The sequence below is a fragment of the Giraffa tippelskirchi genome, chromosome 1, assembly GCF_054371585.1.
Source record: "Giraffa tippelskirchi isolate mGirTip1 chromosome 1, T2T-mGirTip1v1.2.pri, whole genome shotgun sequence".
Lineage (NCBI taxonomy): Eukaryota > Metazoa > Chordata > Mammalia > Artiodactyla > Giraffidae > Giraffa > Giraffa tippelskirchi.
Window position 1 is genome coordinate 122858647 of NC_137275.1, and position 16892 is coordinate 122875538.

General features: G+C 48.3%; 1 protein-coding gene across 12 annotated transcripts in view; it reads right to left on the reverse strand.

Annotated features, from left to right (window-relative positions):
- MFAP3L (microfibril associated protein 3 like) overlaps positions 1 to 16892 on the reverse strand; it is a 187746-nt gene that overhangs the window by 111017 nt on the left and 59837 nt on the right. For 6 of the 12 annotated variants that reach the window (XM_081495503.1, XM_081495530.1, XM_081495543.1 and 3 more), the window contains 2 exons: positions 12531 to 12603; positions 11452 to 11599 (listed from right to left, as the gene is read on the reverse strand). The gene's annotated coding sequence lies outside the window, so the exon portion shown is untranslated. Of the gene's footprint in view, positions 1 to 7571; positions 7696 to 7729; positions 8041 to 8171; positions 8797 to 8947; positions 9095 to 11451; positions 11600 to 12530; positions 12604 to 16892 lie in introns of those variants that run through there. The other 6 variants (XM_081495425.1, XM_081495432.1, XM_081495414.1 and 3 more) reach the window with 4 other exon arrangements.

Consider the following 16892-nt stretch of genomic DNA (forward strand, 5'->3'; position numbering starts at 1 on the left):
TAACCTTGGACTCTTACTGAGTGAATTCCTCCACAATTTAAACAGTAAGGGGAAAACGCCCTGTCCAGTGAGAAATAACATGTGATAAACAACAGAACGCTTGAATCAGTGACTGATAACAAAAAAAAGGAGAAAAGTCACCATGAGGGTGGAGTCGGTTCAAGATCAGACTGGTTTGATGCTAAGCCGCTGACACCAGCTGTGTGAAGGCCCCAGGGCTCAGGGTACCAGGTTAGAGCACCTATGACAAGCGTTGCCTCCTGTTCTGAGGGGGCTCAAGAGGGGACCCAGATAAGACAGGCCCAGCGGAAAGACAGCTTCTCATCCTGGAGCGGTTCACATCAACTCTGTCTCCCTCCAGACTCTAAACAGAAAAGTCTCTGGTTTCCTGAGCTACAGTGCAGAGTGGCTGCACTGCCGGATGGGAAGACAGGATCAGGACTCCTCTTGCTGAGGGAGGCACCAGGCCTCCTTTGGGGAAGACTGCCATTTCACTCCGTTTCCCATGAGACACAGGTGGGGATCCCTGTTTAATTCTTTTTCTGGATAACATTTCATTAAATCATCTGGTAGCTTTGACTCAAATATGGCCTTAGCTCTTAGAGCCTACTGTAAGACAAAGGAAGAGAATTTCAATGTGCTTTAAACAGGCCCTTTTGCTTGGAGTGGGTATTCCGAATGGAGACCTAGGTGTGTAGTTAGGAATACATATGTACAGGACCTGTGAGAACGTCGTGCCCAGTTGTTCAGTTGTGTCTGACTCTTTGCGATCCCGTGAGAATGTCAGTCAACACCTAATGTCCTTCAATGACCAGGGAACTACCATACAGGCGTCCTCTGACTTTTCTAGTTTCCATCCACAGCCTCAGAGACTCAGTGGTTGATGTTTTCACAAAGGGTTGTTGCGAGATCTTACTATGACAATTACACTTGTGTTTATTTTCCACAACATAGATTAACTGCTTGTCATCGTTCAGCTGCTAAGTTGTGTCCGACTCTTTGCAACCCAATGGACTGCAGTGAGCCAGGCTCCCTTGTCTTTCACTATCTCCCAGAGTTTGCTCAAACTTATGTCCATTGAGTCGGTGATGCCATCTAACCATCTCGTCCTCTGTTGTCCCCTTCTCCTCCTGCTGTCAATCTTTCCCAGCATCAGTGTCTTTCCCAATGAGTCAGTTCTTTGCATCAGGTGGCCAAAGTATTAGAGCTTTACAAAAGTCCTTCCAAAGAATATTCAGGGTTGATTTTCTTTAGGATTGACTGGTTTGATCTCCTTAACCGCTAGTTGCTTTTTTTTTAAATTTTTTTTGTAAATTAATTTATTTATTTTAATTGGAGACTAATTACTTTACAATATTGTAGTGGTTTTTGCCATACATTGACATGAATCAGCCACGGGTGTACATGTGTCCCCCATCCTGAACCCCCCCCACTTCCCTCCATAAAGCTCCTTTAAGTTTATTCTGCAAATAATTTCAGAAAAGGCATGCTCTAATATCTTCTTTCCTGCTGGAATTTAGTTGTAATGTAGGCTAATGAAAATAGTGTGATTTTTATATGAGAGCAGCATCAGCTCTTTCCCAGGATGACATTAGGAACTGGGTATTATCTGATGGCAATTAGACAGAAGATGTCTCCTCTTACAAGGTTCTCATGGGAGCTATTCACACACAGAGTAATAATAAGCAAGAATAGTGATTTGCTTTTGCAAAAAACTTGTAGAGTCTAGTTAAAGCATGATACCATCTACTCTCTCCAACATGAATAGTTTCACCCAATGGAACTGTTTCCTAACAGTGAGTACAAAGGATTCCGGTAACTTTAGAGATTCTAATCACAGAAATAGTTTACTACCTGCAGCTCCCAGGGTCAACAACTAGAAGAGTGAGACAATATTAAAACAAGTGTCAGAAGAAAATTATGCAACCAATGGGAATTTCCCAGCTTCTCTGAATAGTATGTTACATCCAGATGGGGGTGTGAAGCAGAAGGAATATAAACAGCATATTAAAAAGCAGAGACAACACTTTGCCAACAAAGGTCTGTATAGTCAAAGCTATGGTTTTACCAGTAGTCATGTATGGGGCAATGGCACCCCACTCCAGTACTTTTGCCTGGGAAACCCCATGGATGGAGGAGCCTGGTAGGCTACAGCCCATGGGGTCGCGAAGAGTCAGATACGAGTGAGCAACTTCAATTTCACTTTTCACTTTCATGCACTGGAGAAGGAAATGGCAACCCACTCCAATATTCTTGCCTGGAGAATCCCAGGGACGAAGGAGCCTGGTGGGCTGCCGTCTATGGGGTCGCACAGAGTCGGACATGACTAAAGCAACTTAGCAGCAGCAGCAGCATGTATGGATGTGAGAGTTGGACCATTAAGAAGGCTAAGCACTGAAGAACTGATGCTTTAGAATTGCAATGCTGGAGAAGACTCTTGAGAGTCCCTTGGACAGCAAGGAGATCAAACCAGTCAATCCTAAAGGAAATCAACCCTGAATATTCATTGGAAGGATTGATGCTGAAGCTCTAATACTTTGGCCACCTGATGCAAAGAGCTGACTCATTAGATAAGACCCTGATGCTGGGAAAGATTGAAGGCATGAAGAGAAGAGGATGACAGAGGATGAGATGGTTGGATGGCATCACTGACTCAATGGACATGAATCTGAACAAACTGCAGGAGATTGTGAGGGACAGGGAAGCCTGACATGCTGCAGTCCATGGGTCGCAAAGAGTCAGACACAACTTAGGACTGAACAACAACAAATACAGTAAATGGCCATGACAGAAGGGAGAAAACCTGGATCCTCGGATTGTCTTCTTTTGGTCCTAATCAAAGTATTGTTCCTTATTCTGTGATGTCTACCTTCCAGTGAGGGAGCGTGTGGCTTAAGCCAGAGGCCAGTGTGGAGCTTTCACTTCTCCATAATCTTGAAAGTTGAAATCCCACATGCCTCACCTCTGAATAGCGATACAGCATAGGAACCTTCCATGTGTTGTGGAAGCAATGATCAGCCAGCTCAGAGGACCATGCAAAAGGAAAGGAGTGAATGCAGGTCCCAAGACAAGCCCCTTGGCCTTCAGTGACCCTTCTTCGTGGGCTTGACTGAACATCTAACAGTTCCTTAACCTGCCCAGGGTCCACACCCAGGACCCCTTCTAAGCTTGTGCCTGTCCCATCTCAGTTACCAATACTTGTTGCTGGGCCAACAATCCATGGGTCCCTCTAAATTCTTCCCATCCTCCACCCACAATGTCTGACCCAGCAGCAAGGCCTGTTGGTTTTATTGCCAAAATGTCGTCTGTAGCCATTCACTTCCTGCTGTTTTCACGGCTATGACCTTAGTCCAGGCCTCCCCTGTCTCCTGCCAGTATCCAGCATCTAGGCCCAAATGCCCATCCGTCCACCTCCCCTCAAGCACAATCCTCTGGTGGCCCCCACTGCATCTAGAATAAAACCTCTGCCTCCAGGCCAAGCCAGCCCCCATGGTCCCCACCACCTGGCAGCTGTCCACTTCCCCCACTTATGGTACCTACTCTCAACCACCCCCTTCTACCCTGACTCATCTGCATTTTGCCTAACAGGTTCCTCGTCTTGATTTGGGTGAAACTGTCACCTCCTTAGAGAGGTCTTTCCTGACACCTTACACTAAATAAACCACCTTCCCACCGCAGCCCCACTGCTCTGTCTGTCCTACCCTTAGCGTTCCTTCATCTAAGATGCTCTCATTGTTTATGTACTTGTCACCCCCTCTGTGATGGGTCCCCTTTTCACTTCATGGCCACATCTCCAGGGACCCAAGCAGCGTCTGCAAAGCTTGTTCAGCGTGTTCTCAATAAGCAACGGCTGAAGACATCCTCCGGAGAAGGCAATGGCACCCTACTCCAGTACTCTTGCCTGGAAAATCCCATGGACGGAGGAGCCTGGTAGGCTACAGTCCATGGGGTTGCTAAGAGTCGGACACAACTGAGCGACTTCACTTTCACTTTTCCCTTTCATGCATTGGAGAAGGAAATGGAAACCCACTCCAGTATTCTTGCCTGGAGAATCCTAGGGACGGCGGAGTCTGGTGGGCTGCCGTCTATGGGGTCGCACAGAGTAGGACACGACTGAAGCGACTTAGCAGCAGCAGTAGCAGAAGACATCCTCCCCAAAGTAAATGTGGCCAAAAGGTGTTCTGCAAGGAGACCAACCAATGGGGCGTCTCAGCGTCCTGGGAAGATGTGAGAAGGTGGGGAACAGAGAGTGAGCACAAGACAGAGCGGTCAGCAAGGGCGCAGGTTGGAAGTGACTTTAGAGACGCGACCGCTGAGGTCCGAAAGTTCACTGCATGGTCTGGAAGTGGGTGCGACACGAATTCACAAAAGGAGGATTAGATGCCAATAGTGCGATGGTTAAACCCAAGAAGGGAAGACTGGTATGAAACCCAATAGTTGGGCTAAGCTTCACCAAAGGAGTTAGAGATCTGAAAAGATAGACAGGAGTAGCAGGGCTTGCAGACAGAGGAAGGGGTATAAAGGAGAGAAAAGGTCTGGGGTGGGGACGCATTGGCTGGGCCCAGATTTTGCCCTGAGGAAGCCCAAAAGAGGCTGATTAGATTCTGCTCAAACTGTGTGTTTTAGAATGCTCAAATATTTATTGTCTAAAGGAATTCAGAGACAGACAGATGGGGGTGGAAGGTGATTTGTTCAGGCATTTCTTTCCTCTCTAAGGCACTGGTGGTATTTTTCTTGAGAACTTCGGTTCATTTGTTAAACAAATAGTTATTACCTGCCTCCCAGGTACCAGGCACTTTGTGTGTAGATGGGCTTCCACAGGGAATGAAAGGTCACAGTTCTTGTGCCAGAAGCCTGTAATCTCTCCAAGGAGGTCAACAGTACACGAGTACATTCAAAATAATGATGGAAGTATAATTTTTAAATTCCATATTTCAGGCAATCTCTTTGATGCTAGTCATGTGGGAAGATACAGAGAAAGAAGATGTTATTCATAGTTATCTGTGAGGCTGTTTGTACCACTGTGTTTTAGAAGGGATGGTGAGGTGAGACACATAGAACAAGCTAGTGGTCATCAGTGGGGAGGGGAAACGTACAGGTGGGGAATAAGAAGTACAAACTCTTAGGTGTAAAATAAACAAACAAAAGGATATAATGTACGACACAAGGAATACAGCCAATTTTAAAAATAGTAACTATAAATAGAATATAACATTTTAAAAAGATGAATCACTATACTGCACACCTGTAACTTACATATTGTCCAGCAACTATACTTCAATTAAAAAAAATATAAACAAACATACAAGGCCCACGTGATCAGGACACATGTAACTGGAAAAAAATAAAAGGACAGTGAGGCTGAAATCTAGGAGGACCCCCTCCCTACAAAGTCCTCCTCCTGCCTCTTGTTTGTAGAAAAACTTTAGCCAGAGAACAAATTTAATCAGAGAGTTGAGAAAATGCAGAAGAGAAGGGAAATAGTCAAACAACATCAAATAATAACAGTTTACCCATTAAACAAAGTCAAAGACCTTTAGTTCCTCCTCAAGGGCTATCGGAGAAAGCAATGGCACCCCACTCCAGTACTCTTGCCTGGAAAATCCCATGGACAGAGGAGCATGGTAGGCTACAGTCCATGGGGTCGCTGAGTCGGACACGACTGAGCGACTTCACTTTCACTTTTCCCTTTCATGCACTGGAGAAGGAAACGGCAACCCACTCCAATATTCCTGCCTGGAGAATCCTAGGGACGGCGGAGCCTGGTGAGCTGCCATCTATGGGGTCGCACAGAGTCGGACACGACTGAAGTGACTTAGCAGCAGTAGCAAGGGCTATAGATAATATTCTGAGCCATGTCCTGTGAGCTTCTTATAGACATGGAAAGCCCCATCATGTAGGGGAAGTTAACTCCACGATGACCAGACTGCAGCAGTGACATAAGCTGCCACAACGGCAAGAACTGTCCTCAAAGAAATGGGAACAAACCAATCTTGGAACTGAAGATTAAGAGCACTTAAAACAGTTAGGGGAGCCTGGTGTGCTGCAGTCCACGGGGTTGCAAAGAGTCAGACACGACTTAGTGACTGAACAACAAAACAATCAAGATGACCCTAGTCAGACCACCGATGACCAATTTCAAGATGACAGTCAAGAGCTGACTGCTCTTCTATACATAGCCCTCCACCCCACCTGTGCACCCTGACCCTCTCCTATAAGAGTTCGTGCCCCCAGTTAGCAAGGGGGAGCTAGTCCTTTGGAACACATGAGTCTACCTTCTCCCCAGGATTGCTGGCTTCCTCAAGGAAGCTATCTCCTCTCAACCAACACTTGTCTCTCAATACTGGATTCTTGAGCCACAAGCAGCTGAACTTGAGTTTGGCAACAAGGTAACTCATTTTGAAACATCCACAGATCAGCTGTGAGGGGCCCACTTGGAGCCCCTGCTCCTCCTTCTTCTCCCTCCTGCCTTCAGACACTTCTGCCAATTTAATCACAGCCATGTAAAAACACACATGGTATGGACAAGGCCTGATCAACCTATATTCTGGCAGCAGTGTCTGCAATTGGGAAGGAATTGTGAGCATGACTGTCAATAGCTCGGAGGCCAGTGTCAGGTTCGAGCTGTTGACTCACTGACTACAGACATAGAGAGTGGCTACTTAGCAACTTTCATGACGAGAAAAACAGAGCAATTCACAGGTCACTGCCTCCTCTCAGACACTGCCAGCCATGGGCAATCACTAACTGGTCAGTGACCTGGTTCTGACAAGAGACTTCTTAGAGAAATGCGGGATGTTCTGGCTTCAAGCTGGTCCTCTCCCTTGCACCTCGGACCAGAACTCAACAGTTGTTAATTCTGTCAAGAGATGTAGATTCCAACACTCCCTGGTTATTTTGATTCTTGTTTTTTCCCGGAGCATTGCCCTAAACTATGTTATGGTGACCCTTGAACACCTGTTTTCATAATATACTGGTACATTCAAAAAAGTAAATTCTTAAATGCAAAGTTAGCTCTAAACACAGCCTGGTACACTGTGTGGATTACTGAACAATCAGGTTGTTCTATTAGGTTCTCCTCCACAATTCCGTTCTGCCTGCATTTATTGACTAGGGCTGCCATAACCCACACTGGTGGGGGGGGGGCGGCTTGAACAACAAATTACTTCTCACAGTTCTGGAGGCCAGAAGTCCAAGATTCAGGTGTCAGCAGGTATGGTTTCTCCTAAGCCCATGGCTGTCCTCTCACTGTGGGGACGTGGCTCTTCCTCAGTGCTCACACCCCTAGTGTCTGTCTGTCTCCAAATTTCCCTTTCTTATAAGGATACAGGTTGGATCAGGACCCACCTAACAGCCTCATTTTATTTAATCACCACTTCAAAGGCCCTAGCTTCAAATACAGGCACATTCTGAGGCCCTGGAGGTCAAGGCTTCACCATTTGGAGTTTGCGGGAACACAGTTCGGTCAGTCACACTTCCCAGTCCTAATATACAGTTGGTCCTGAGGGGTAGTGGGTGGGACTCAGAGACCCCTTAGAGGGCTTGCTCTTGGGCCTGGGGAGGCAACTCACCCCTGCTCCCGGAGTCCCGCAACGAAACACAGGAGAACTGGTGGGAGCTTTTAAAGTCCTCCATCTCCTTTCTGCTATTTCCTGAGATTCCACAGAAAGAAGAAACCTGGGCTCCAATCTTGTTCTAGTGTAGAGGTAAAGATGGCAAACCGTAAGAATTTGGAGGAAAAAGGCTTTACTTGTAGGGGGTGGATCCCCTCTTTGTGTGGGAGGCGACAGCCCAGCTGGGCCTTGGAGAACGGGCAGCAGGTTGGTGTGAAGAGATTAGGGCATCAGAGGCGAGAGGAAGGTGTGGCCATGGGGAGGATGGCGTGTGCGAGGAGGTGACCGAGTGTGAATGACCACACGCGGGGCCCTGGGTGTACGTTATCACACCGAGTCCCCCCGGAGCTTCCGTGCAGTAAGCCAGTCCGGATTTACACTCCTTTCCAATGAGCAGAACAGAGGCTGGGCAGCTGGGTAGCTGTACCTGAGAGAGATGATGCAAACACACCTGACCGCAGCGCCCCACGCCCCCCAGCTCAGAGGAGCGTGCATTCAGCCCCTACGGCCATCCTCACAAATTCTCACATACTTAAATAAACAACCCAGGTTTCTTACCTCCGTTCTTCAGGTCAACAGTCTGTGCAGGCTCGCCTGGTATTCAGATCCAGGTTGCCCAAGGCCAAAATCCAGGCGCGGCCGGTGGGGCGCTGCCGGGAGCTCTGGGGAGATGGGCTTCTAGCCTCATTCATGGGCAGGATTCGGGTCCAGGCGCTCCCGTGACCGAGGACCCTTCCTCCGGGCTGCTGCGGTCATCTGAGGGTCACTCCCGGCTTCTGGGGCTGCCCGCTCCCCTCGGCTCCTGGTCCTCACCGGCTCCAAGCCGGCCCTTCTCACCCTGCCGGCCTAGAGGGTGAGGAATACTCACTATCCTCAATGCGCATGTGTGCAGCAAGGGCCCACCTGATGCCCCGGGAACTTCTCTCCACGCCGAGACTCGTCCCTCCAATCACAGGGAAACTCTCCCCTCGCTGGGACGCGTTTCTCCAATCACAGGGAGACTCTCCCCTGAGGCGCGTTCCTCCAATCACAGCTGCTAAGTCATGCTCACCAGGCTGCTGACACGTGCTTAGGGTGGGGCTTAGGACGGGAACGTGGAGCCGGACTGCCTGAGCTCCAGGACTAGGCTGAGGTCCTCGACCCGTCTTCAGAGGTGGTGAGACCTATTCGAGCTGTTTGGCTGCTGAACAGCCAAGAGGGAGGACAGGGTGGCAGAGAGGGTTTTGTCCTGATCAGAAATCTGCTCCGAGGAGGTGGCTCTGGCAGCCGTGGGGAGGTGGGTTGGTCTGGTGAGCGATTGGAGCTGGGGGATTAGTTTGGGGGCTTTCAAATACCGAAAGTGAGTGCCATGAGGAAGTGAAGAAGGGCTGGAAGGCCATTCGCCCAAACTCCAGTTCTCCTGAAGTCAATTAAGCTGCCAGTTTGGTTTCACGTGAATTTCTTGTTTCCCCTCCTGGCCTCAGAAGATACTGAGTGATGCCCTAATGAAAAGAGCCGATAAGAAAGAAAAAAATTGATAAAAACTTGAACTGGCAAGAAGGTCGACTAATCAGTGGCCAGGTTCCTAGGAGGGGGAATGGACCCTGAAGCTGGCATTCTTTGAACTTAGCTCCTTGAGGCGTCAGAGACCAGACACAGCCCAGGTCTTTGAAGGGCATAGCTTCTTAAAAGATGCTGACCACTTGCACAGGCTAGGACCCCCAAAGGACACAGAGGGAGCCAGGAGTAAGCCTGCCCCATCTCCCCTGCTCCCCCCAAGGGGAACGACCTCATTTTCCATCGCTGAGTGGAGAGAACCCATAAACACAGCTGAGAATATATAGACACTTAATATGCAAAAGAGATGGCTTTTGGGGTCACTGGGGAAAGAACAGACTTTCAAATAAATGGTCATAGGACAACTGGGGATTCGTGTTCAAAAATTGATATTGCAGCCCTATCTAAATATGTAACACAAACCGGACTCCAGGTGGATGAAGGACTTAAATGTAGAAGGCAAAACCCTGAAATTTTAGGAGACCATGCTGGTTATCTTTGTGATCTTGGGGTAAGGAATAATTTCTTAAACAGAACACAAAAAAGCACAAACAAAAGAGTGACTTATAAGTCTGGCCACGTTAAGATTAAAAATGTATGTCTATCTAAGGACACCAGAGTTTGGGAGATATTTATAACATATGTTATTGACAAAAGATTAGCATTCAGAATCTATAAAAAATCCCCAAGAATCAAAATGAGAAAGATAAATAACCAGAAAGAGCAATGGTCAAAAAACATTTCAGAGACGGGAAAAGTTAAATAGCCTGTAAAGAAAGGAGAAGATATTTAACTGGAGTTTTCCGGGAAATTAATCTTTACAGGAAGAGTTGACACCAAAGCTTGTATGTCAATACAATAGCAGTAGAATCCATAATACCCCAGACTGGAGACAACCCAGATCTCCTAAAACCCGTGAGTGGTCATAGAAACTGGAGTCCATCCAGATGGTGAGGAGCTGCTACTTTCAGCCCTGAAATGGATGCCCTGTGACCCAGGCAAGAACCAGGGGTGGATCTCAGGGGTATCGGGCTGAATGATAAAAGCCAATTCCAAAAGGTTGGCTGCTGCTGCTAAGTCACCTCAGTCGTGTCCGACTCTGTGCCACCCCATGGACTGCATGCAGCCTACCAGGCTCCTCCGTCCATGGGATTTTCCAGGCAAGAGTACTGGAGTAGGGTGCCATTGCCTTCTCCACCAAAAGGTTGCAGGCTGGATGATTCCATCTAGGGCATTCTTGAAATGAAAGCAATTGTAGAAATGAATAATGGATGCTCAGCTGTCAGGGTGAGGGGTGGGGTGGGAGGTCAATGGGTGTGGTTGTATGCGGCAACACCAGGGATCCCTGTGGTGGTGAGAAGGTTCCGGATCCTTGTTTCCCTGTGGTGGTGGATATACAAACCTATGCGTGATAAAACTGCACAGAACTAAATGTGTGTACGCGTGCGCGCACACACACGCACACACGAGAACATGTGACCTGAGTAGGTCCAGTGGGTGTGTCCGTGCTGGCGTCCTGGCTGTGACACTGCACTGACCTCTTGTAGGTGTTCCTGCTGAGCGGGAGGATTGGATAGAGATCTTAAGATACACAGTTCTTTCCCTCCTCTTTTTCCACCCTCACCCTCTGGGTGGTGATGGGCAGTCAGGGCCGCTCTGTGTCTGCAGATTTAAATGGCCTTTTCCACACAACAACTTCTCTTCAGGAAATGTTGGTCTCTCAGCTGCTCCTCTTCTCCTCCTGGCCCTTCCCGGGGCTTGTGGGATGTGTGTGTGATGTGGGTGTGGGGGTGCCGTGTCTGATCTGGGATGGTCACTATCCAGGCCCTCACCCCCAAGGGTGGGGGCTGGGCAGGGGCTGGAGAGGCCAGAGCCCTCTGGCCAATTCTTTCTGATCACAACCACCTCTATTTACCCCACATGCACACAAACATTCAATATTACCTTTTTTTTTTTTTTTTTACGTAAGCAGTGGTACGAAAAACTAAGACATGGGAAAACTGTGATTTATTAAGTCTTCATTCTGGGGCAGCTAAACCAATGTCCATGTGAGCTAGATGCTATTATTATCCAGATTTAAGAGAGGAGAAAGTGGAGGTTTAGAGGGGTTGAACTACTTTAATGGCTCACATCAATGTCACACGGTTGGTTAGGAACTGGCAGATACAGGATTAAAGCCCTGTCTGGCCCATTTCCAGACTTTGAGCCTCTAATCATCGTGCCTCTGCCAGGAATTGGACATTATCTGGGTGGAGGCAATATTTAAAGCAATGAGATTGGATAAAAAACACTGAGACCAGAGTTTATAGAGAACGTCGGAGCACATCATTTGTGGAGCCCCTACATTTAATGGATGAGGGAAAAATACTGAGCCCCAGAGGAGGCCACGGACCTGAAAGGAGACAGAGGCACCGACAGAAGGAGTTTCAGAATCGTCACATGCCTTGGAGCTGTCCAGAAAGAAAAAGAAGGGAAGGCCCCTGAAGTTTCAACTGAGGTCATTGTTGATCCTTAAAGGAACAGCTTCACCAGAGAAAAAGATTAGCATTGCCAGTGTTTTAGTTATCTGTTGCTAATTAACAAACAACCTTAGAGTGTCTCTTAAAAAAAAAAAAAATATATATATATATATATATATATATATATATATATATATATAATTTTTGTGCCCAGACCCCTGATCCCTTCCTCCTCAGGGTTGCTCCCGGGGCCCACTCTGCTTCTTTTCTCTCAGGACCATTTAATCCAGTGCTATGGATTTAATTCCTCTCTAAAGGCTGCCAGCTTCTGGAAGTTAGATTTCTAGTCCAGACTGTCTCATTAGTTCCAGCCCATGCCCAGCTGCCAGCATGTCCCACGGGCACTGAAGCTGGACATTTCACACACACAGTGCAACCTTTTTCTCCCTCTCCTTGCTCTGCTGTTTCCTGTGTTGGGGAAAGGCACCAACACAGCCGCTTTGCTTGACGAGGGAACCCAGGGTCATTGTTGACATGCCGCTTTCTTCACCTGCTCCCCTCCCATCTGCAACACTTCACCACTTTCCTCCCTTCCCTATGGCCACCTCCCACCCCAGCTACCATCATGTTTTGTCAGATCACCCCTTCAGGCTCCTCCACTGCTTCACTCCTAATAGTGATCCCCTACCATCTATTCTCTTTCCTATCGCCAAAAGGAGCTTGCAAAGTGCAAATCTTATTATGTCAATACCCCCCATCTTGACTTTCTTACACCAGCTAAAATCCTCTGACTTCTGTGGCCCATAGAATAAATAATAAAGGATAAGATATACCAGGGACTTCTTTGTGCTGAGCACGAGGATGCAAATGACATGTGTTAAACCACAAATCCCTCAGCAGGATGACTCTAGATCTTCCTTACCTGGTCCCAGTGTAACCTTCCAGCCTCTTCTTTGTCTACACCTCCCTCTTCAACTGGCTCATGCCGACTCACCCTATATGAATCAGAGCACAGGTTGAAACCACCTCCAGGAACCCTGTGATGTCGTGGGTTCAGTCTCTGTTATGAGACACGTTCCCAGCACATTCTACAGGATTTACCTTCTGGTTCATCTCCACCACTCCCCTATCCTACTTGTTTTCATACCTGCAGTGTCTTTCACAGGGGCTGGTTCATTGTCATTGCTCAATAAATATTTGTTGAATGGATGGATGGATCTTGGAGTTAAAACAGTTCCAAGCATTGGGAGTCATCAAGCAGATGCTTTAACATTGAGCTACCTGGGAAGCTCTAGAAATCCAATACCTTCCCACATAGAATTCTGTTCCCTTGCAGTGGAATGAGACTCAACATCGCCCCTTCTGGGAATAGATGGAGGTTGTCATGCTTCTCAGCTGATGCTCAGTCTCCTGCCTTCCTGTTTCCCTTTATCTACTTGTCTTCCACCCTCTCTCCAGCCCTGATTAAAGCAGGGCTATTTTCAGAGTCCTATTTCAGTCTCAAAAATTAGTTCAAGTTCCTACACAGCCCTGGCAGTACTGCAATTTAATAAATAACATTGATTACCACCTATGTAGGGGGCTTCCCAGGTGGCACTAGCGGTAAAGAACCTGCTTACCAATGCAGGAGACATAAGAGACACAGGTTCAATCCCTGGGTCGGGAACATCCCCTGGAGGAGGGCATGGCAACCCACTCCAGTATTCTTGCCTGGAAAATCCCATGGACACAGGATCCTGGTGGGCTGAAGTCCATAGGGTCACACAGAATCAGACATGACTGAAGCGACTTAGCACACATGTACCACCTATGTTATGTGTCTCAGTATGACCTTGGATTTCACACAGCAATGCTGAATTCATCTCTATGCCTGATTAAATCTTAAGGCCATCTCTGGAGGAGAAAACAGTTAATGGAGACGGTCTGAGATTTAGAAACATTTATGGACTGAAGGAAGGGCTTCCCTGGTGGCTCAGTGGTAAAGAAGCTACCTGCCAATGCAAGAGATGTAGGTTCGATCTCTGGGTCAGGAAGATCCCCTGGAGAAGGAAATGGCAACCCATTCCAATATTCTTGCCAGGAGAATCCCATGGACAGAGGAGCCTAGAGGGCTATAGTCCATGTGGGTCACAAAAGAGCTGGACACAACTTAGCAACTAAACAACAACAGCAATGGGCTGAAAGAAATGGGCCAAAGAGAGATAATATTGGAAGATATAAGAGAGGAAAACAGGGATCATAGATGGGGTATCGGAAAGTTTTTCTGAAGTCAGTAGAGAAAAACAACAAACCGATAATGAGCACTTTGGAGGTCGAGTGAGTGCACCAGACAGCCCTGATCGCGGTGAAGGGGGGAGGCTGTGGAAGGTGAGGGTTGGGAGTGGATGGAATAGCCTGGCTGGGGGAGGGGTGTGGCCATAGAGGAGAGAAAGGCTTCAGAGACATCACAGGACTTGCCACCAGGATGGCGCAAAGTACGTGGACGCCTTTCTGGCACACGGCTCACCGGTGCTCAGGAAATGTTGATCCTTCTTTTGTTTTCCTTTATGTAATTTACCAGGTCCGTGAATATGGACACTCCACGGTGTCTTCTCTCTGAGGCCACTACTTTCCATCTGTGGTCTCGCAGTGCCATCCACACCAGAAAACCCTGTCATGCACTCGTCATGGCTCACACGCTGGCCTCCCTCCATCAACCCCCATCTCAGTGTCTCTGCTGTCAATTTCAAGCACACTCGAATCCCAACCCCTTACAGGCTTGTTGACGCATGTTGCTTCTCGCCACTCTAGTCATAGAAATAGACACTGGAGAAGTGGCAAAATTGGTGTGCGTGCAGATGCTGCATCAAAGATTTACCTCAAACCCAACAAAATAACTGAAGCCAGCATGAGCCTCCTGCTTGGCACAGAGCAGGCTGGCAGGGAGCCCCCCTGGGGAAGTGCATGGAGGAGCAAGTGAACAATGGCCCCAGAAGCATCACTGGGAGCTCTGAGCCAACTCAGCTGCTAACCCGACAAAAACTCAGTGTGACTATACATGTGGATGTCACATAGAGCGTGGAACACGTGTCTATAAATAGTCCGCTGAGGCTGGCAGGGACAACACAAGCTCGGTACTTTGCTGGCTTACTTAACTGCACAGAAAGAACAGTGTGTGAACCCTGCTTGAGGGGCTGTGTGCTCAGCCCACAGTGAAGGAGGCTGCTGAGAACCTGACTGTCACACACCTGGCCCAGCCCTCAGTCACGTTCAATGTGACAGCTGCAGGGAGGGCTTTGAGCTCAGCCAAGGGCTTCCCCGGAGCTCAGCGGTAAAGAATCTGCCTGTCAATACAGGAGACAGGAGTTTGACCCCCGGGTCAGGAAGATCCCCTGGAGGAGGAAATGGCCACCCACTCCAGGATTCTTGCCTGGGAAATCCCATGGAAAAAGGAGCCTGGCGAGCTACAGTCCAAGAGGTTGCAAAAGAATCAGACACAACTGAGTGACAGAACAACAACAACAGACAGCAACCCTCTAAGTAGTGGTGTATTCAGCACGCATATTGAGAATCTCCCATGTTCCAGGCACCATGCCGGCTGCCAGGCACATAGAGGTAAGTAGAATGGAGTTCAAACCTCAGGGAGCCTGCAGTCCAATGAGCATGACAAACATGAGGATTCTGTGAGGTATCTGAGCACTGTAACACTGGAACATACTCAGTCACTGGGACTCGTAGAAAGTTGCTCCGGTTCCTTTTGCTGGATGATAATAAACTAGCCCAGGACGTAAGGACATAAAGGAATTGTTGTATTTGTATCCTCACAGATTTGGAGGGGGCACAGAGCACAGAGGAGGTGGCTGTGTGTGTTCCACCGTGTCAGGGGCCCCACCTGGAAACAGGACGACCACGTCTGCCCACCAGGTTGTCACGTGGCTTCTGCATGGAGCCAGGCTTCCTCATAGCTCCAAGGGAATGTATTCCAGCCAACAGCATGGAAGCCATGTTATCTTTTAGGGCCCAGCTTCCCAGGTGGTGCAGTGATAAAGAATCCACCTGTGAAAGCAGGAGATGTGAGAGACTCGGGTTCAGTCCCTGGGTTGGGAAGACCCCTGGAGGAGAGAGCAACTTACTCCAGTATTCTTGCCTGGAGAATCCTATGGGCAGAGGAGCTGGTTGGGTACAGTCCATTGGGTCACTAAGAGTTGGACACCACTGAGCACACATACACTGCGTGGCTCCTGAGACACCAGTGTTGCTCCTGCCACAGACTCTTTGGGGTGAAGCATTTACAAGCCTACCCAGAAGCAAGGAGAGGAATGTGGACCTGAACTCTCAGTGCAGGGAAAGTAGAAGAATTATGCAGCCGTTTATAAAACCTGCTGTGGAGAGAGTGCCTTCCCAGCTGGGAAATCAGGGAGGAGTTCACAGAACAGGTGATGTTCGGGCGGTACCTTGAAAGGAGTGGAGGTTCGCCAGGAGAAGTGGAGAGGTGTGAAGAACAGCAGCCCAGGCTCACACGCCCACAGACACATAGAAATAAAAGAAAGATGAAGCCAAGGGATAACCATGAAAGGAACAAGCATTGGAGGAAAATCAGTCTCACTGCTCTCTCGTTCCCTGAGTACATCAATGTGTCTGAACTGCTAACTCAACAATGCTCACTGATCCCTAAACATGTACAGCACCTGGGAAAGTACTGTGGAGAAGGTGGGTTTAAAGTCAGATTCGAAAGTGAAGGCCTAGTTTTTCATTAGCAAACACCTTGGAGAAAGAAGTAGCAACCCACTCCAGTATTCTTGCCTGGGACGTCCCACGAACAGAGGAACCTGGCAAGCTACGGTCCATGGGGTCACAAAGAATTGGACACGACTTGGTTGACTAAACCACCAGCATATGTACTCCCTGTGGGCACCATGCCAAGGACAGGGCCATTTTCACTCATTTAATCTTCCCCACTGCCCTACAAGACAGCCCTTGCTACTACTATATTGCTTACAGATTGGGCATTGCGGTCCAGAAAGGTGAGGTTACCTGTCCAACTGGACAGAGGCAGACCTGGGATTCAAAGCAGGTAGCCTGACCACAGGGTCTGGACCCCTGACCCCATGCAGTGCCACCTCTCAGACAGCTGGGGCAAATACAGGCTGAAACTGAAGGCCAGCCTTAGAGCTTGGACTTGAGCTGTGTGGCGACCAGGAGCTGCTTAGGGCCACCTGAAAAGACAATGAATGTGACCTAAACTGTGTGCACGCAGCTCACATGGCCAGTTCTTGGCTGATCCGGCGGGTAAGACAAGTCTCTG